This window comes from Erythrolamprus reginae, chromosome 7, assembly GCF_031021105.1.
Source record: "Erythrolamprus reginae isolate rEryReg1 chromosome 7, rEryReg1.hap1, whole genome shotgun sequence".
Lineage (NCBI taxonomy): Eukaryota > Metazoa > Chordata > Lepidosauria > Squamata > Dipsadidae > Erythrolamprus > Erythrolamprus reginae.
The window spans coordinates 77,257,137-77,279,161 of record NC_091956.1 but is presented as its reverse complement, the minus strand read 5'-3'; the positions used below and the strand labels follow the sequence as shown (position 1 = coordinate 77,279,161).

The following is a 22,025-nucleotide window of genomic DNA, read 5'->3' as shown; positions in this document are numbered from 1 at the left end:
AAGAAAATGAGGCCACCTGTGGTTAGGTGGGGCTGTGGTAATTAGTGAGGCTGCTATAAAGAGCAGCCTGTGGGTTTGGCCATTGTGGAGGATTATCTGATCATTGTGTTTCCTGACTGCTTTACTGACTTTGACCTTTTGTGTGCTGATTTTTCCCTGCTTTGAAACTAAACCAGAGCAAAGTGTGTTTCACTTTGTGAAAGAAGAAGGACTGTGAATTGCCTCACAGCTGCAAGCTAAGTATCACAGAACTGATAAGGGACTTGTACAAATTACCAGTTTGTTTGGAGACCAGTGCTCTTTGCTATACCAAAAGAGGGCTTAGGTTAAGGGAATTTTCATTATAAAGAACATTGTTTTGAATTTTCAAATGTGTGTGTGTCTGAAATTTCTACCTATGAATTCTTGGGAGGAGTCTACCAGAGAGCCCGACAGAACACTATAATTTTCACAATGCTTAGTACCCCTCGTCAAAAAAATTGCATGTATTTTAATAACAATCAAAATATATTTATTTTTTATTTTTTTGGTACATACACAAAATAATAATAAATGAAAAATAAAATTATTCATAATAAAATATAAATAAAGTTATATTATAAATAGCATTTATTTGGATCAATGAGAAGGATGAAATTGTTTGTGCTGAGATGACAGATCGTCATAATTTGGTTCCCTGGTTGTTAATTTTAATCTAAGATGCGGTTCCACGTCCAATAGTGTATTCCTTTTTTTCAACTTAATGTCTACAAATGCTGAAAAAGCAACTTCACATTTGTCCAATACACATATACATAGGAAGAAAAATAGACATATAGTAATATATATAAGGGTAAAAGTGAACTTAGAGGAGAGGATATATGAAAGAAAGAAAATATGTGTGATAAGTGAGAGAAAGGAAAGACAATTGGACAGGGGACGAAAGGCACACCAGTGCACTTACGTACGCCCCTTACTGGCCTCTTAGGAACCTGGAGAGGTCAATTGTGGAGAGTCTAAGGGAGAAAAGTTGGGGGTTAGAGGTTGACACAATTGAGTCCGGTAATGAGTTCGATAACTCGATTGTTGAAATCATATTTTTTACAGTCAGGTTTGGAGCGGTTCGTATTAAGTTTGAATCTGTTGCGTGCTCTTGTGTTGTGGCGGTTGAAGCTGAAGTAGTCATTGACTGGTAGGACGTTGCAGCATATGCTCTTGCATTCCAATTATGAAGTTGGAAAAGTTGCAAGATGTATTTCAGAACTTTTTCGGAATGCATACCCCTACCAAACTCTTCCTGTACCCCTGGCGGTACGCATATCACACTCTGGGAAATACTGTCCTAAATGAAGGCAGCATGGCCAGAACAGTTTAAGCAAAATTTTTGTATTTCCTTATTTTTAAAAAAGTGAAGAAATATAAATATGAATGAAAGCCACAGAATGCTTGCAGCATAATGTAATAGTATGTGGGAGTGACCTTGAGAGATATGGGGAAAACACACAGCCAAGGGGATGGTCAGGGGAGAAACAGCTTCATCTGTAGAAGGAATGTGGGTATGGCAAACACTTCAGAAGAACCTCTCCCTAGTTTCTTCGATTGCAAAGACCACACAGAATAAATGTGCTTTATTTGAAATTTAATCTTACAGTAAAGTAGAATGACTTCATATGAGTATGCTTCCTATCTCGACTAGCTCACAAAGATGACATATAATTATTTTAGGTTACATACATCTTTATTAAGGCTGCCTTAAGCATTAAAAACCCCTTTGAAGTATTATCCTGACACCCTTAAAACTACAGTGGTACCTCTACCTACAAACGCCTCTACTTACAAACTTTTCTAGATAAGAACCATGTGTTCAAGATTTTTTGTCTCTTCTCAAGAACCATTTTCCACTTACAAACCCGACCCTCCGAAACTGTAACCGGAAAAGGCAGGGAGAAACCTCTGTGGAGGCTTCTCTAGGAATCTCCTGGGAGGAAAGAGGGCTGGAAAAGGTGGAAAGAAGCCTCCGTGGGGCCTCTTTAGGAATCTCCTGGGAGGAAACGGCCAGAAAAGGTGGGGAGAAGCCTCCGTGGGGCCTCTCTAGGAATCTCCTGGAAGGAAACAGAGCCTCCACATTCCCAGTGGTTTCCCCAATCACACACATCATTTGCTTTTACATTGATTCTTATAGGAAAAATTGCTTCTTATAAACTTTTCTACTTAAGAACCTGGTCGTGGAATGAATTAAGTTCGTAAGTAGAGGTACCACTGTATAATCCTTTTAGGCTACATACAGCCTTATTAAGGCTGCCTTAAGCATTAAAAAACCCCTGAAGTACTATCCTGACACCCTTAAAACTAGTAACTTGTAAAGTAGACCAGATTGGGAAGAATGAGAAGTGAAATCAAAATCTACTTTTGACATAGTATTTTCAAGAGGAAAACATCCTTTGGAACTCTCCTCACATTCTGGCAGACAAATCATAAACAGATAAAAAGGAGCAAAGAGTAATTTGAATAGCTTGGATTAGAAGGCTGAGGGTGGAGTGGGGAAGAGGATTACGGTAAGTTGTTAACTGTAATGGGGATTTATTTTATGGTCTTTGTCCTCTGATTCATTGCTTATCTAAAGGTGGGGTTGGGCAGGAATAATATGTATTAGGTGACAAAACTATTACAAGAATAAAAGTCCATTAATCACCAAGATGCTGGATTGAGAGTTTCTGTTAACTATTTAGTGGAAACCATATCTGAGATGAAAATTTATGACATTGTCTGGTTAAGCATTCAAACAGAAACTTGTAAAAATAGAAGTGGTGTAAAATGCTACATTATGTGAATTTTTTTTTCTGAACTGATGCATTCTAGCAAAAATGAAGTCACAACAGTACAATTGTTAATTTCATTCTCAAAAAACCATGCATTCCAATTTTGGTACTTATTCAAAGATGGATCTAATATCTTTCTGGAAGCCTTAATAACTTTAAAGCACCAATTAGAAACATAGAAACATAGAAGACTGACGGCAGAAAAAGACCTCATGGTCCATCTAGTCTGCCCTTATACTATTTCCTGTATTTTATCTTACAATGGATATATGTTTATCCCAGGCATGTTTAAATTCAGTTACTGTGGATTTACCAACCATGTCTGCTGGAAGTTTGTTCCAAGGATCTACTACTCTTTCAGTAAAATAACATTTTCTCATGTTGCCTTTGATCTTCCCCCCAACTAACTTCAGATTGTGTCCCCTTGTGTCCATTGTGTCCATTTACAGCATTGCTCCAGTTATGCCACTCTGATCTCATGAAAGAAATGTCTTTAGAAAAATAAATTCAATTCGCTTCTGTACAGACTAATAAAAAAAGTTTGATCATGAAAAAATTGAGAAAAAATACTTAGATTGAAGAAGATTTTGTATAATAAATATGTTTTGCTTTTAAAAACTTGATAAGGGTTACTCTTTTAATTAATTTTTAAATTTAACTTCATGTTCCATTAGTATATGATATTCATCCTAAGAAACATAGAAGACTGATGGCAGAAAAAGACCTCATGATCCATCTAGTCTGCCCTTATACTATTTTCTGTATTTTATCTTAGGATGGATATATGTTTATCCCAGGCATGTTTAAATTCAGTTACTGTGGATTTACCAACCACGTCTGCTGGAAGTTTGTTCCAAGGATCTACTACTCTTTCAGTAAAATAATATTTTTCTCATGTTGCTTTTGATCTTTCCCCCAACTAACTTCAGATTGTGTCCCCTTGTTCTTGTGTTCACTTTCCTATTAAAAACACTTCCCTCCTGAAACTTATTTAACCCTTTGACATATTAAAATGTTTTGATCTGCTATTCACTATAGGCAAATTGATGCTATTATCACCCATTCAGGGTACAGGTGTAAGGCAGTTGGGATAAACCCTCTGGGGTTGCTAAGCAACCATGAGGCGTATGCCTTGGCCCTCTGTGAGCAGGCCCTTGATATTGGGCCTATCCATTGGCCTCAATGGCTGGCACAGCAGGGCAAACCAGAGCCAGCTGCGACACCTGGAAGACCGCACTAAAAGCAACCTGTGACCCATGGAGGGGTGTGTATTTCCAGTCTTTAATAACCCAAGAAATGCATTTATCCTTCTGTCTTTCCATTTCAGGGGACTGAAGTGTAGTTCTGTGTTTTATAAAAATGGCTGAGCCATTTTTGGAATGACAGGGTTGTAATTTCAAAGTGCATTTTTTCATTACAAAAATTGCCACCGTTCTTGTATTTAGCCAGTTCTTCTTCATTGCTCAAATGTAGTAAACATCGAGCAGCGTGAATAACAGTAACAAAATGAAATTCAAAGAAGTAAGGTTCCACATTTAGGCAAGAAAAACCAAATGCTAGGATTGTGCGGCAGCAGCCCAAAAAGTCGACACAGTTCTAAGCTGCATTAACAAAGTTCACATGAAGTGTTAATACCACTTTATAATGCCTTGGTAAGGCCATACGTGAAATACTGTACTGCATTCAGTTTTGCTCGCCACAATGTAAAAAAGACATGGAGACTCTAAAAAGAGTGTGGAGAAGAGCAACAAAAATGATTTAAGGAACTGGAGGCTTAAACATATAAAAATGGTTGCTGAAATTGTGTATTTTCAGCTTCATGAAAAGAAGGACTAGGGGTGACATGATAGCAGTGTTTCAATATCTCAGGGGCTGCCCCCAAGAAGAGGGAATCAAGCTATTTTCCAAAGCACCTGAGGGCAGGACAGAAGCAATGGGTGGAAACTAATCAAGGAGTGAAACAATCTAGAACTAACAAGAAATGTATTGACAGTTAGAACAATTCATCAGTGGAACGACTTGCTTCCAGAAGTTCTAAATGCTCCAACACTGTACATTTTTAAGAGATTGGATAACCATTTGTCTGAAATGGTATAGGATTTCCTGCCTAAGCAGGGGGTTAGACTAGAAGACCTCTAAGGTCCCTTTCAATTCTGTTATTCCATTCTATTCCAACAATGCTTTATCTTTAAAACAAAAGTTGGGGGAGGCACCATCCCTACACCTTTGAAAACATGGTTTTGGAGGGATCGGCTGCTCCATTTTATGTATGGTTTGTTTGGGTTGTATGATTTTTTTTAATTAAGGGTTTTAAAACTGTTTTTGCTTTTAACATTAGATTTGTATACAGTGTTCCCTCAATTCTCGTGGGTTCAAACTTCGCGAAAAGTCTATACCATGGTTTTTCAAAAATATTAATTAAAAAATACTTCGTGGGTTTTTTCCCTATACCATGGTTTTTCCCGTCCGATGACATCATATGTCATCGCCAAACTTTCATCTGCCTTTAATAAATATTTTTTAAATAAACTTTAATAAATAAACCCGGTGAGTAATAATCTAAATGGTTACTAAGGGAATGGGAAATTGCAATTTAGGGGTTTAAAGTGTTAAGGGAAGGCTTGTGATACTGTACATAGCCAAAAATAGTGGACTGTATTTACTTTCGCATCTCTACTTCGCGGAAATCCGACTTTTGTGGGCGGTCTCGGAATGCATCCCCCGCAAAAATTGAGGGAACACTGTATTGTATTACTGTTGTGAACCGCTCCGAGTCCTCAGAGAAGGGCAGCATACAAATCTAATATATTTATTTATTTATTTATTATTATTATTATTGTTGTTGTTATTGTTGTTATTATTATTATCTGATGATAAAGTAACAGTGAGAGCTTAATTTAAGTATCCATATGCCCAAGAATAGCCCTAACAAAGTTTAAAAGCAGTATTTGTATCAGGGGTGCTAAAAAACCAGCTTCTGTACATGCGAAGCAAAAAACAGATTCTCAACATACACAGAAGCCAAAAACAAGATGGCTGCACCTCTATGATACCACCAAAAGAACCAGTTAGGGGGTGTGGCAGTCTTGGCTCACTGCCGGTTCCAGCAACCAAGGCCACCAAGTTACTTCCGGTTCCATAGGACCACCTCTGATCTGTATAGCCTCTACTATATACATTATTCTCATATTTGTAAAATAATTGAATCAATGCACAGTCTTATACAAGCTTACCTAAATTATCATCTGCTATTCAGTAGGGTTTACCTTTAAGTAAGTATGCCTGGGAGTGTATTGTTCATTTGTTTTGAATACAGTAATTATGTTTTGGTTTCAAACAGCTTTGTCACCTGACGCACTTTCCTTTTGGAGTCCATAATTAAAAATGTAGGCTTTAGAGGAAGGGCAGCCTTCAAATTGTTCAATACTCCCCTGCAATCAGGAGCTAAATGGCCATTAGGTACATCTTCTGAGCCCTGCAGCTAAATTATTCCAGAGTTTTGATGGTACTACAAACTTATTTGTAGCTAAGGAAGTTTGAAGGGCAGGGAAAATCCATGGGACTCAGGTGAACCCAGAGAGGGGGTGGTGAGGAACAGGGAATTTCTGGAAAAGAGCAGCAGCTCAGTGTCTGTCCATATTTCATGCCAAAAAAGGTTTATTATTTATTTATTTATTTATTACTTAGATTTGTATGCCGCCCCTCTCCGAAGACTCTTTAAGGTGGCTTGTCAAAAGACAAAGCATTTTTTTGCAAATAGACTTCTCCACCTTTCTCCCCTAACTCGAATTGGGGAGGGAGAAGTTTGTTTGTTTGTGTTTTGTTTTATTTGTCAATCAAGTATAGGATAGTAGTCTATATAAACATAACATAGAAAGCAATGATAAAAAAAGACTACAGAAAATAGGACAGGGAGGGTAGGCACAATGGTGCATTTATGTATGTCCCTTACAGACCTCTTAGAAAAAGAGGAGAGGTCAATTGTAGACAATCTAAGGTTGAAGGTTTTGGGGGAAGAAACAACAGTCAGGTAGTGAATTCCAGGTGTTGATCAACTCTATTGCTGAATTCCTATTTTCTGCAGTTAGTTTGGAGCAGTTTAAATTTAGTTTGAATCTGTTATGTGCTTGTGTGTTGCTGTGGTTGAAGGTGAAGTAGTCATTAACAGGAAGGACATTTTGGCATATGATTTTGTGAATTATGGTTAGTTCGGAGGCGACTAGTTGTAAATTGTCTAATTTCAAAATTTCAAGTCTGGTGGAATAAAGTAGGAGGAGTGAAGGACTCTTCTTAGGAAATATTTCTGGACACTCTCAATTGTATTACTGTCAGAAGGGAAAGGGTTAAATAAGATTCAGGAAGGAAGTGTTTTTAATAGGAAAGTGAACACAAGGACAAGGGGCCACAATCTGAGGTTAGTTGAGGGAAAGATCAGAAGTAACATGAGAAAATATTATTTGACTGAAAAAGTAGCCGATGCTCAGAACGAACTTCCAGCATACGTGGTTGGTCAATCGACAGTCACTGAATTTAAACATGCCTGAGATACACATATATCCATCCTATGATAAAAGGCAGGAAATAGTATAAGGGTAGACTAGATCAGTGTTTCCCAACCTTGGCAACTTGAAGACATCTGAAATTTGCTGGCTGGGGAATTCTGGGAGTTGAAGTCCAAATATCTTCAAGTTGCCACGGTTGGGAAACACTGGACTAGATGGACCATGAGGTCTTTTTCTGCCGTTGATCTTCTATGTTTCTATGTTTCTATTTTATTTATTATTTATTTTGTCCAATACACAATACATATTGAAGAGGATAGACATGAAGTATTATATATAAAGAAAAGATATAAAAGTAGAGGAGAAGATATATGAAAGGAAGAAAAGACATATGATATATGAGATAAGGAGAGACAATTGGACAGGGGACGAAAGGCAGGCTAGTGCACTTATGCACGCCCCTTCCTGACCTCTTAGGAACCTGGAGCGGTCAATCTTGGATAGTCTAAGGGAGAAATGTTGGGGGTTGACACTACTGAGTCCGGTAATGAGTTCCATGCTTTGACAACTCGATTTTTTACAGTCAAGCTTGGAGCGATTAATATTAAGTTTGAATTTGTTGCGTGCTCTTGCGTTGTTGCGGTTGAAGCTGAAGTAGTCATTGACAGGCAGGACGTTGCAGCATATGACTGACACGCAATGCAATAATAATAATAATAATAATAATAATAATAATAATAATAATAATAATAATAATAATAATAATAATAATAATAATAATAATAATTTATTGGATTTGTATGCAATTCCCACTCAAGCTAATTTTACTCCCTACAGCAAAATCTTCCTCCTCCTCACTCTTCTGCTTAGGATAGGGCTTCCCCCCCCCAGCCGCCCCTCTTTATAAATAAAAAATAAATCAATATCCCTTCTTCTAGAGGTCTTTAACCGGTTTTTCAAGCCTAGCCTTCCAATGGCAGCAGCGGCAGCAGCAGCAGCAGGGCTCTCTCTACAGTGACTCACTGTTTGGAAATGGAGTGGGCGTGTGTTTGAATGTAAGAGAGAATGAATGATGTCAGGAAAAGGCTGTGGTAGACAGGGGAGGTGCGGACGAGCCAAAGAGCATGGAAAGGGTGCAGCGGCTTCAGAAACAGAAAGGACTCGCTCGCCTGTAAGTCTCCCGTCTTCCTCGCCTCCTCCTTCTCCCTCCCAGGCCGGGGTGGAAAGCTCTCCAGCTGTTGCACGGCCCTGCCTAACGGTCCAATACATCATTTCCCGGAGGCGGGGAGGGAAATATAGGTGTGCCGACTTACTAAGAAGTCACGGGGAGGATGCAAAGAACCGGGAGCGGACAAACTTTCTTCTAGCCGTCTCTCCTTGCGGCTATTAGCCCAGAGATAGGAGCTTTCCCGTTTGCAAGCCAAGAAGGAAAGGCGAATACTAAAAGAGCCCCGTGGAAGCTCTAAAAAAGAACTATTTCACGCTGGGGTGTTGGAAAGGCTTTTGAGTTCGTGCTATTGCCTTCGTTTAAAAGAAAAAAAGGAGAGGGGGAAAAAGAGGTAAGTTCAACAACTTGATGGTTTGGTTCCGGAGAAGGAAAAAACGATGCGGTGTGGTTTCCCTTTAATGAAAAAGGCAAAGGGCAATTCTTAGATTATTGGCAGAGAAACAGGTTTATAATAGATTTTCCTGCTGTGACATATATGAGAAGTGGACTTTCAGAGAAATTGGGTTTGTGTTGTTGTTTTTTAAAAAAAAGACAATTTGCTGTGTAGGTTAAAAGTTGTGAAGTATTATTATTTATTATTATTATTTATTGGATTTGTATGCCGCCCCTCTCTGTAGACTCGGGGCGGCATACAAGTACTGTCAAGTCTGTTTTCATTAAAGGAACCTCCATTTGATCTTATTGGTACAAAATATTAAAAAAAAGTTAAATATGGACATTTCTTTGGGAAACATCTTTTTATGGGTAGGATTTATTTATTTATTTTTATTTGTTTGTTTTGTTTCTTGTTTTGATCTTATTGGTACAAAATATAAAAAAAGTTAAATATGGACATTTCTTTGGGAAACATCTCTTATGGGTAGGATTTATTTATTTATTTTTATTTGTTTGTTTTGTTTCTTGTTTTGATCTTATTGGTACAAAATATAAAAAAAGTTAAATATGGACATTTCTTTGGGAAACATCTCTTATGGGTAGGATTTATTTATTTATTTTTATTTGTTTTGTCAAGTATGTATCCGTGGTATACAAAGATATAATAATATTTATATACATGATACTAGTAAAAGAGAAACATTAGGACAGGGGACGAAAGGCACTCTGGTGCACTTATGCACGCCCCTTAATTGTTCATTTACTGTGATTCATTTACTGTGAACTAATTCAATTCTTAGAGGTATCTTAACATTCAATTTGTTTTCAAGATCTTGGCTAATAAAGAATTTGTATATTTTAATGGTAAAGGGACACTTGGACATAGCAATTGTGAGCATTGATTTTTTAGCTTGTTAAAACATAAGCACTACTAGCAATGTTTGCCATATTCCCATGGGTTTTTTAAAAAAATATAATGGACATATTTGGAATATATAATGGTCCTAGAAAATGACCATTCAGTGTCCTTGGAATAAAAATAAATGACTATATTTCCATATTAGAAGAAGTATAATTGAAAACAGCTAGTTGTTAGAATTTTCTGTAGATTGACTTGATAAGACACCTGGAAAGCGCAGATGATGAATTTTGATAACGGTTATTCGCCTGAAGTCAACTTTCCAAGTACATGTATTTAGTGTACTATAGTGGGGATCTGAGGAAGGAACCTGAAGATAATTCATTCTGTAAAAGTCAATAAATGGTACTTTGGAATGGCTTGAGAATTGCAGCCTGTGTGATAAAACTAGCTGTATGAGGAAGAACACTATAAAAATAGGTACATACATAAAAGCAAATAGGTTTCCTGTTACTTTGATGTGTGTACCTTGAAGTGTTATCAGGCTGTTTCCAGAAAATAGAAGTATTAAAAAACAAAAAATAGCTTGGAGAGTACACTCCTAATGTTTAACTTCTGTTTAACTTTGGCTGTTACATTTGTTTGCTAACTTCATTTAATTCATTATTAGAAAATATATGATAATGCAAATTATGCATGATTGTTGCCTTACTCTGTACTTTGTGAAAAATATAGATATTCCAGTCTACAATGTTTCTACAAGTGATAATATCAGGGGTAGGTTCTGATTTTTTAAAATATCGGTTCTGTGGGTGTGACTTATTTTGTAGGAGTGGCTTGATAGTCATGTGATGTGGGCATGGCTTCATGGTCACATGGTTGGGCAGGCATAGCTTCATGGTCATGTGACTGGGTGGGTGTGGTTAAGTGGTCACGGTCGTAGTTCCCTCTATGAGGATTCCTGCGTCCAGACAAACCCCCAAAGGATTAAAGGAAACCAGATTCCATACAGCTCAGAACCCTTAAGGCAAACCAAATACAAGTGATGCCCAATGGCTGATTGCTTAGCAAATGTTCAAATTTATGACTGACCTCCTCCTCCCAGCTGCTTGACCTGTTTTTGGAGTTTTGACAGCCATATACACACACACACGCTTGTGTGTATATACACCCACCCACACACTCATTTATTACAGTTGCACCAGTGCAGAGAAAATATTAGAGGCACTTCAGTTGTTTGGCTTGTCGGAGGCTTGTGCCTTCTCGGGCGGAAAGCAGGTTGTGTGGCGAGGGAGAAGGGGAAAATTATTATTATTATTATTATTGTTATTATTATTTATTAAATTTGTATGCCGCCCCTCTCTGCAGACTCGTGGTGGCTCACAGCAATAGTAAACACAATGTAAAATACAAATCTAATATTTAACAACAAAAAAACCCATAATTAAAAAACATACACACAACATACCATACGCAAATGATATAGGCCTGGGGAAGATGTCTCAATTTCCCCATGCCTGACGGCAGAGGTGAGTCTTAAAAGGTTTACGAAAGGCAAGGTGGGTGGGGACAATCCTAATCTCTGGGGGGAGCTGTTTCCAGAGGGTTGGGGCGGCCACAGAGAAGGCTCTTCCCCTGGGTCCCGCCAGCCGACATTGTTTAGTCGACGGGACCCGGAGAAGGCCAACTCTGTGAGACCTAACTGGTTGCTGGGATTCGTGCGGCTGCTGTCATTGAGGGGAGTTTGTGACACAGAAATGTCACGCCTTCTACCTCTTGGCTGCTGGACGGTCTCGTGTGAAGGGAACAGCAGATTTAGCAAAGGAATGAAAACTGATTTTACTGCTTCTCTTTGGCTAGCGTCTAGAGAAGGAGAAGCTGTGCGATATTCCCCCCACGGCCAACTGGCAGAGCCCAATATTTCCACAGGGTGGCCCTGAGTTGAGATGCAGCAGCTGCTATGGGGCTGAGAATAGAATAGATATTCTAGAATTCTTTATTGACCAAGTGTGATTGGACACACAAGGAATTTGTCTTTGCCTCCACCTCCTCTTTCTTTGAGTTGGCCCAAAGTCATCCAAGTCAGTGAGAGGAGCGGGGTGGGGCAGGGGAAGAAACATTTTTTAATAAAAAGATGGTGCCTTCCTCCAGGACCAACACTGACCGATCTCATTTGATGACCTCATCATGATATCACCAGTGGGTCACTACTGGTTCAAATGAACCAATCCAAACCAGTAGGAACCACCCCTTGGTCATATGTTTGTAACAATTAAGTGCAATATTGTTAATATTTCTGGTTATTATTGTTTAGCTTAATTGTTTACCTGCATTATATCAAAATATGGCATGTGCTTTAATTGACATAATACATCAGTTTATTTATAGATCCTCTGAAATTACTCAGTTTGGTTTGCGCAGATATACAATAAATTCAGTAACAATTGTAGTGTTTGTCAAAATGTAAGTATCAGAGTTCACAGAGAGGCGCGGCATATAAATCTAATTAATAATAATAATAATAATAATAATAATAATAATTATTATTATTATTATTATCATCATCTTTAGATTTCATTCTACCATCCTGCAGAAATAGCACCCTTTTTTATGAGCCAACCCACTATTTTCTAAAATATTTTTATAGTAGAAAATTAAAACCTCATCAGTTGCAGAAGTAGGATCCAATTATGTCCTTTTCATCAACAGAAACACTAAGAGATCAAAATACTTTTCCTTGTGTCCTCAAATCTTCTGTGGAGGTTTGCTAAATCTGACGCAGGTCAAGGAAAACGAGAGAAATTGAGATAGGGAAAAAACCGTCTTCCTTTCTCTTCTTAATGTACAGTATTCTAGATCCTCATTCTTTTTTTAGGCCAACCCCCCCCCCACCACATTTGATTCACGTTTCAAAATTCATGGCTCAATGTAAACAAGTCATCTGACGTATATGAAAGGGTAACATGAGAAGAAGCCCATAAAGGTGTAACCACTGAAAGCAATCATGGTTACAAAAATGGATATGTTCCTGGATAAGTGGTTTGACTACAGCGGCCAAGTAGACACTCTAATGCTTTAGTTCTGCCAGCACCCACTGCTCAGAAAGAATGGAAGCATAGTTAGTGATGCCAACTTTATGTAGATTCCCCCCACCCCTTAGAAATATATATTCAGGAAAGAGAGAAAGTTGATGAATTACCTTGAGAATAACTCATTAACTATCCCCAGCAGGAAAATGCTGATACATGAAATAAAATCAATAAAGGCTTCATGTCATTGTTTCTGGCATTATGGGATCACTTTCTTGATTCTAAACTTCACTGTAATTGGTCTAGTACTATGTTCATTTTTTAGCAGTATTACTTGTTTTTCTTGGCAGTTTTAACAGTTTTAAAACTCATGTATTTCAGCAGTCTAATGAAAGTGTGAGGTATAAAGAAAAATATTTTAAGGTCATCTTTCTGGCTTTCTGACATCTAAGTAGAATAGGCGTTGATTGCTTACCTGAACGCCTCTTCTCGTACGGTGAGTGGGTACAGCAGTCACATGGGTTGCTCCTGTCCAATCCGTTGGAACTGAGCCTAGTATTAAAAAAGACTGCTGGATCCGCCCCTTCCCCAGAATTCGCGAATCCATAGACTAGGCTCAGTAGTGAAGCTCTTTAATGTTCAACTCTCATGTGTTATAAGAAAATAGAATAGAAGGTAAAGAAGACCACACATAGGGAGGGAAGTGACTGCTGTACCCACTCACCGTACGAGAAGAGGCGTTCAGGTAAGCAATCAACGCCTATTCTCCGTACTGAAGGAGTGGGCCCAGCAGTCACATGGGACATACCCAAGAGATAGGTCCCTAGGGTGGGAGTACATTGCTATCGTGAGAGATAACGGATTGGAGTACTCTTCTGTCGAAGGCAGCGTCCGCTGATGCGTACGAATCGATTTTGTAGTGCCTTATGAAGGAATTTGGCGAGGCCCAAGTGGCTGCTTTGCAGACTTCTTCCAACGGAGCCTGAGTCGCCCAAGCGGCAGATGTGGCCGCACTTCTGGTGGAATGCGCTGTAATATTCCTTGGAATGGAAAGGGGAGCTATCTCGTAGGCCTTAGAGATGGTCCCTCTGATCCAACGACCTATTACTGTAGAAGACACTCTGGATCCCAAGGATCTGGGATGGTAGGCTATGAAGAGTGCTTCAGATCTCCGGATGGATCTTGTGCGTTGGATATAAACCTTTAGCGCTCTAGTGAGATCCAGAGTGTGCCATCTAGTTGCCAGGGGATGCTCTCGTTGGAGGCAGAAGGAAGGTAATATGATATCCTGAGATCTGTGAAACATGGAACTAACCTTTGGTAGAAAGGTGGGGTCCAGTCGCAGAACCACTTTATCCTGGTAAAAACTGTCTGATAGAAAGGGCTGCCAACTCAGATATGCGTCGGGCGGATGTAATCGCCACCAGGAATGCTACCTTAAAGGATAGGTACCTGAGGGACGCAGAATTCAGGGGTTCGTAAGGTGCCTGAGTAAGGGAGTGGAGAACCCGTGGCAAGTCCCAGGTAGGATATCTGTGGATTTTAGAAGGCCTGAGGATGGCCACTCCTCTTAGAAATTCTTGGAATTCTGGAAAAGAGCGGAGGGGCTGCCTGCGAGGCCCCGCCAAGACGGAAGAAATGGCGGCCAGGTGTCGGCGGATGGTGCTGAAAAACCTTCCTGCGAGCACCACTGATGGAATTTGGACCAAGTATGGTCGTAGATCCGGTTGGTAGACCCTCTTCTAGACTTCAGGATGATTTCCACTGTGTCCGGGTCATACCCTCGCAGGTCTAAGTCCCTCCGGATAATAGCCCGGCGGTGAGGTGGAACCACTCTGGGTCCGGGTGGAAGGAGGTCCCCTGTCGCAACGTATCCTCCGAAACGGGGAGTCGCCAGGGGTCCTGGACGGACAGTTGTTGGAGGTCCGCGAACCAGGGCCTGCGAGGCCAGTGAGGAGCAATCAGAATTACTCGGGCCTTTTCCAGGAGGATTTTGTTGATCACGTCTGGCAGAATTGGAATTGGAGGGAAGGCATACAATAGACCTGGAGGCCAAGGGCTCCTGAGAGCATTGATTGCCTCTGCTCCCGGAGACGGGAACCTGGAGATGAAGCGAGGGAGCTGGGCATTGGCTTTGGTCGCAAATAGATCCAACACTGGATGGCCGAACCTGAGGCAGATCTGGTGGAACAGTGACTGATGGAGATTCCACTCGCCTGGATCTAAGGTCACTCGCGAGAGTCAGTCCGCTTGGACATAGAGGCTCCCCGAGATGAGGTCGGCTAGAAGCGACTGGAGATTTTTCTCTGCCCAAAGGCCTAACTTCGGGGCCACCCTCATGAGGGCCTTGGATCTTGTGCCTCCCTGTCTGCAAATATGGCCTTTGGTGACTATATTGTCGGTGAGAATCAGCACATGTTGGTTAGAGATGTGAGAGTGGAATTGATTTAGAGCTAGAGACACGGCTCTTAATTCTAGTCAATTGATGGGCCTGGAAGCCTCCTCCGGTGACCATGAGCCCTGAGCTAAAAGACCCTGGGCGAGGGCTCCCCAGCCCGAGAGGCTGGCATCTGTGGTGACTACAAACTAGTCGGGGCACCGGAAGGGAGATCCCTTGTCTAGGGGTGGAGAAGTCCACCACTTGAGGGATCTGCGAACCGTCGGTGGGATGGTAATGCGACGATTCGAGTTGCTGTGGCCCGATCTCTGGTAGGGTAATAGAAGCCACTGTAGTTCCCTGGCGTGAACACGGACCCAGGGAACAATACCAATACATGACACCATTTTACCCAAAAGGGAAGATAGGGTGGCAATGGAGGCAGATTGCTGGGGCAGGATGCGAGCAATGAGATCCAAAATGCTGCGTTTTCTCTCAGTGGAGAGGAAAAACCTGGGATATCTCAGAATTAATGATAGTTCCCAGATGCAGAATGGAAGGGATGGATCAAGGTGGCTCTTTTTAAGATTTATGGAGAAACCATGATTCTGTAGAACCGACATGGTAAAAGAGAGGTCTGCAGCCCCACCAGTTCTGGAATTTCCATGAATTAAAATGTCATCTAAATAACATAAAATATGAACGGGAGAGGCCCGGATATGAGTTGCCAAGGATCCCAAGAGTTTAGTGAAGACTCTGGGAGCTGAGGAGAGCCCAAATGGCATAGCCCTATACTGAAAATGCCTGCCTTGAAAGGCAAAGCGCAGAAAATTCCTATGGACCTTGGCAATGGGAATATGGAGGTAGGCCTCCGTGAGATCCAGAGACCCCATAAAGTCTCCCTGATGTAGAGCTGCTAAAGTGGAAGATAAGGGATGCATTTTGAATTTCCTATATTTTATGAACCGGTTCAAATTCTTTAGATCTAAGATGGCTCTCCAGCCTCCAGAGGTCTTAGGGACCATGAAGAGGATGGAATAGAAGCCTAAACCTCTCTGGAGAGAGGGGACCGGTTGAAAAGCTCTAATAGTCAACAAATGAGAAATAGCCTCCTCCATTCGGATACGAGATGGAGTGGAACTGGGAGAAGGACAAGAAATAAAACGGTTAGGGGGAGGTGAAATGAACTCTAACCTTAGGCCCCTTTCCACAGTGTCAATGACCCAGGGGTCCTTACAAGAACGGTGCCCGGCGGAAGAGAACCAGGCTAGGCGACCGCCTATGGGAAAGGAGGAAAACTTACCATCTGGCTCTTTTGGAAGCCCTGGTAGAAGAGGATCCTCTCTGATAACGGGAACCTCTGCCCCTGGTGGTTCTAGATTGGGATCGAAACCGAGGGGAATACTGACCTGGATTCCTTTGAAATGCGAAGCCCTGATCCTGTTGACGCCCTGTGCGCCGAAAGGGCTGCGGTTTAGGGGCCTTCTTGGTGGTAGGTCCCAAGACCCTTTTCTTGTCTGTGGTCTCCGTAAGGAGAGGGTCCAGAAGGTCTCCGAAGAGGAGGTTACGTTTCAGTGGACCCATGGCTAACTGCCACTTCTGTCTTACTCCCGCCTGCCAAGGGCGGAGCATAGAAGTCTTCTGGCCGTTGTGGAGGCTGCTACTGACCTGGCTGCAAATCTGGAAGATTGGAGGGTAGCATCTGCTACATATTGGGCAGCTGCGAAGATTTTGTTGAAATCCTGTTGACCCCGTAAGTCATCTGGAGGCAGGTGTGGTTGGAGCTGACGAAGCCACAAGAGCATAGCTCTGGAAAAGAAGGATGCCGCTGCAGCACTCTTAATGGCCCATGAGTCTGCAAGGAGACTCCTTTTGAGCATTTGCTCAAGTCGTTTGTCCTCTGGCCGGAGGACCTCCTCTGCTTCGCCCGGTATGGCAGCAGTCGAGTGGAGTGTCTTCACTGGTTCATCTGGCTTGGGACATGTTAGGAGTTCCTCATAGGAGGAGAAGAGCTTATAGAGCTTCTTGTCCTTGGGAGTGGGAGTAAAGCCAACGGTTGGGTGGTCCCACTGTTTAAGCAAGGCATCCTTAAACAACTTGGGCATAGGTATTACCTCATTGTCTTCCTGTTCTCCCATGAAATAAGGAAGATTTTCTTCCGGAGGGTCTGAGGAAGAAGTAGCCTGTTTTTCTTGCCCGGCTAGCCCCGTGGATACTCTAGCTTTAAACAGGAGAGATTTGAAAAGCTGCGAAGGAAAGATAGCAGCTGGGGCTGGAATCTTAATCTGAGATTCCTCATCTTCCGACAGACGCTGAAATGTGTCATCATCCTCTTCTGCATCCACATCCTCATCCTCTTCCTGAGAGGAGACAGAGACCTCCATGGTTGGGGCTCTGTAGGAAGGAGAAGAACTCACGGGACGGGAGGAGCGTGGTGGGGGATGAGACAGAGAAGGCACATTGAAAGATGAGAGTTTAGCGTCAATGGTGTTAGTCAGAATAGTCAAGATAGACTGAAACTCCGGAGGCAAGGAAGAAATATCAGCCGGAAAAGCCGGAGGATCCCTGAGGGCCTGAGCAGGTTCTGGCTGGGAGGAATCCTCGGTAATATCTGGCTCCTCTGGACCTAAACCCCATAGGTTAGGTTGGGGTGGATTTAGGTTTGGCTCATCCAGGGATAGCACAGGAACCCCAGAAAGAGGCAGGTTAGAGGCCTCCGGGGGGGTTGGATTGATATGCACTTGGGCCTGCACCTTAAAAAGTTTGGCTGATTTATCATGTATTTTTTGTAGGGCTGGGTCCCTTCTCTTCTCAGCCCTGGTGGGCTTGGCTAAGGAATGGGTGCCTGAGGAAGAGGAGGAAGAGGCCTGGGGAACTTCAGTAGAATTACCAGTAGGCCTAACCTCTTTGGGACCTTTAGTTGTGCCTCTCTTGGGAAAAGAAGCCATAGTCTGACAATTAACAGAAGACAAGGCTGAGCCAATAATTAAATAATAAGGAGAAGAATTTTAAGGACTTCCCAAGAGGAATGGATCCTGCTTCGAGGCCTCGAAGCTGCTGAAGAGTGAGGACAATCTGGGCAAACCCAGAGTTCGTGCCCCCAAATCCAGCGGGGCCAGCCTCCCTAAACTTTATAATTAAGTAAACCAAGGCACTCTGGTTGGAGGCTTAGCCGGTGGAGAATTTAGCCTGGGACCCCCAAGGCCCGCTCCGGGATCCACGCGGTGGACTGAGGCCTACACGGCTGGCAGGAGGCCAACACGAGAGGCCTAGATTTAAAAAAGGGCGCGAAGGCCTTCGCGCCGAAAAGATCGCTCCGTAGAATTTCTTAAGGGAAAAGCGATCGACTAAGTCCAGGAGACTGGAAGGCGTCTCACTCCGCAGGAGGTATTTCTTTTAAGCCCTTAAATATTTACGATAAATAATCAATAATATAATCGATAAATACTTGCACCAGGACCTCCGGGCCAAGGGATTAGAAGAATCCACTAGCGGCCGCAGGAATCGTAACCGGCAAAACCGCCGGGGAAAAACGAAACCGCAACTTCTCCTAAGGGAAAAAAACCGAGCCGCTTTTTTTACTTTTTTTCTTTAAACGGCTGGCGCAATGGTGCAAGTAATGAATAAAGACAATAATCTTACTGTTTTTTGAAGGAAAAGTCGAAGGGAAGGTGTTAGAATGTTGAACGAGCATTCACAATACAACCGCAGGATATGCGAACTGAGCGAATTCTGGGGAAGGGGCGGATCCAGCAGTCTTTTTTAATACTAGGCTCAGTTCCAACGGATTGGACAGGAGCAACCCATGTGACTGCTGGGCCCACTCCTTCAGTACGGAGAAATAAGATGCCAACGAGTATCTCAGGTGAATGGATTTAGGCAAAAAAATAAATAACACGACACTCAAAAATTCTCAGTCCAAGAATGTGTATTTAGTATCACAACCAAGTGCAGAAATGTTTTTATGCAAATACTTCCTCATTATCCACCAAGCATTTTCATTTAGTTCTTTATTTAGTGGGGAATAGAATAAACAGCTTAAATATTTGTACATTGTAAGCCACCACATGTATCAGAGATAAATGCGATAACAATGTACAGTATTCATAAACAAGGTATTTATTATCATGTCTTCTTATTCACTGATAAAATAATCTGAAAGCGTGGAAACAATAAATTTACAAAATTAGTATCTTATAATTAGAATAAATGTCAAATTGAGGTCAGCTAGTAATTTACATGGACAGATCCACATTTTTTCCCTTTGCAACAGTAAGGAAGTGGTTTGCTGTCATCTTCTGAAATGTTTTTCAGTTTGCCTGCCCCCTTATATCTTGATGATCTCCCATCCAAGAAGTGCATGCATTCTCAATTTACCATCATTTGTTCAGAGATCATTTGAAGTTATGACAATATTGAAGGGAGCAAAGACGAGTTCCCAAAGCTATGACCATTATTTATTTATTGGATTTGTATGCCGCCCCTCTCCGGAGACTCGGGGCGGCTAACAGCGACAATAAAACATTATATTATAGCACTCCTGCAGTCACGTGGTCAAAGTTTAGGCACATGGCCGCCTGCTCACACTCATGACTGCACGGGTACTTCAACTTCTCCTACTGACCTAACTATCCCCTGTCTGTGACCTTTTGACTCCCTGTTATACTATGGCCCTTGCTGCCCTAGATCAGTGATGGCAAACCTATGACACGGGTGCCACAGGTGGCACGTGGAGCCATATCTGCTGGTACGTGAGCCGTTGCCCAAGCACAACTGTAACATGACTCTGTGTGCTGGCCAGCTGATTTTTGGCTCACACAGAGGCCCTGGGAGGGAATTTTTGGCTTCCAGAGAGCCTCTGGGAGGATGGGGGAGAGCATTTTTACCTTCCCCTGATGCCTGGGAAGCCTTTTGGAGCCCGAGGTGGGTGCAACCTGAGCCTGCTTGGCCCACCAGAAGTTGGGGAACAGGCCATTTTCGGCCTCCAGAGGGCCTCTTGGAGGCGGGGGAAGCTGTTTTTGCCCTCCTCAGGCATTGAATTATGGGTGTGGTACTCGTGCATGCGCAATAGCGCACGCCCATACACTTTCGGCACCCGAGGAAAAGGTTCGCCATCACTGTCCTAGATGATTTTCACTGTCACCTTGCTCCAACAGAGTTGGGAGGGACCTTGGAGATCTTTTAGTCCAGGGGTAGGCAAAGTTGGCTCTTCTATGACATATGGACTTCCACTCCCAGAATTCCTGAGCTAGCATGATTGGCTCAGGAATACTGGGAGTTGAAGTCCACAAGTCATAGAAGACCCAACTTTGCCTACCCCTGTTCTAGTCCAATCCCCTGCTTAGGTAGGAAACCCTACACTACTTCAGACAAATGGTTATCCAACTTCTTTTCATTCATGAAAATTCATGAGCTATATTATAGTTTTAAATTTTGTCCCCTTCATATCATATACCTGAGTGTATTCTTATGATCTAGTTCAGTGATTTTCAACCTTTTTTGAGCCGCGGCACATTTTTTACATTTACGAAACCCTGGGGCACATTGAGCAGGGAGGGGGGGGGGCGGCTAAAAAAAGTTTGGACAAAAAAATCCTCTCTCTCTCTCTTCCTCCCCTTCACTCTATTTCTTCCTCCCTCCCTCTTTCTCTCCCTCCCTCCCTTCCTCTTTCTTTCTCTCTCTCTCCATCCCTCTTTCTTTCTCTTCCTTCCTCTCTTTTTTGCTTTCTTTCTCCCTCCCTCCCTCCCTCCCTCCCTCTATGTCTTTCTCTCTCTCTCCTTCCCTCCCTCTCTTTCTCTCTCTCTCTCTTTCTCTCTTTCTTTCTCTTGTTTTCTCTCTCTGTGTTCTCTTTCTAGCTCTCTCGCGCTCTTTCTCTCTTGCTTTCTCTCTCTCTTGCTTTCTTTCTCTCTTTTTTTTCTCTCTCTTGCTTTTTTTCTCTCTGAGCTTCGCGGCACACCTGACCATGTCTCGCGGCACACTAGTGTGCCCCGGCACACTGGTTGAAAAACACTGATCTAGTTATTATTGTTGTTGTTGTTGTTGTTGTTGTTATTAATTAGATTTGTATGCCGCCCCTCTCCATAGACTCAGGGAGGCTCACAACAATAATAAAACAATGTATAACAAATCTAATAATTAAAAGTCATTAAAAAACCCTTATTAAGAAGCAAAACATACACACAAACATACCATGCATACACTGTATAGGCCCTGGGGAGATGTCTCAATTCCCCCATGCCTGACGGCAGAGGTGGGTTTTAAGGAGTTTACGAAAGGCAAGGAGGGTGGGGGCAATTCTAATCTCCAGGGGGAGTTGGTTCCAGAGGGTCGGGGCCGCCACAGAGAAGGCTCTTCCCCTGGGTCCCGCCAAACGGCATTGTTATATAGTTGCTTAAGAATTTTTATTTGTCTGTAGGGATACTGATGTCTTAAAATCGGAATACTGATATCTTAAAATCAAACTTTACTTTCTTTAAATTGATTTATGCTTTCAGCTACACTTTTCTTAGTTGGGTTTAAGTAGTTTCTTCTTTTATTGAGTTCATTTGCTGATTATAGGAAAGCTTTCTGATTTAAGTTCATAGTTATGTAGCAAATACAGATATTTCTGAACACTATATAAATGTGGAATACCCGGCACTTCATCTTAATATGGATACAGTGGTGCTGTATGCTAAGCAGATGCTGGCAGAATGACTTGGTGGATGACTCTTAACAGAGATGCTGCTGTCTTTAAGATCTCAGCCTGTTAGGAGGATTATTGTACCATGGATGCTACTGTCCCAGATTATTTCAAAAGACATTAAGAATCACAGACAGTACTGTCCCAGCAGATGCTCTGCAATTTATTTAGGAAC

The 22,025-nt window shown here is 42.0% G+C and overlaps 1 protein-coding gene across 2 annotated transcripts in view; it reads left to right on the top strand.

Annotated features, from left to right (window-relative positions):
* Positions 1-8,343: 8,343 nt before the first annotated feature.
* SGMS2 (sphingomyelin synthase 2) overlaps positions 8,344-22,025 on the top strand; it is a 54,078-nt gene continuing 40,396 nt past the window's right edge. Inside the window, exon 1 of one of the 2 annotated variants that reach the window (XM_070757924.1) lies at positions 8,344-8,859. The gene's annotated coding sequence lies outside the window, so the exon portion shown is untranslated. Of the gene's footprint in view, positions 8,860-8,980; positions 9,032-22,025 lie in introns of those variants that run through there. The other variant, XM_070757925.1, reaches the window with a different exon arrangement.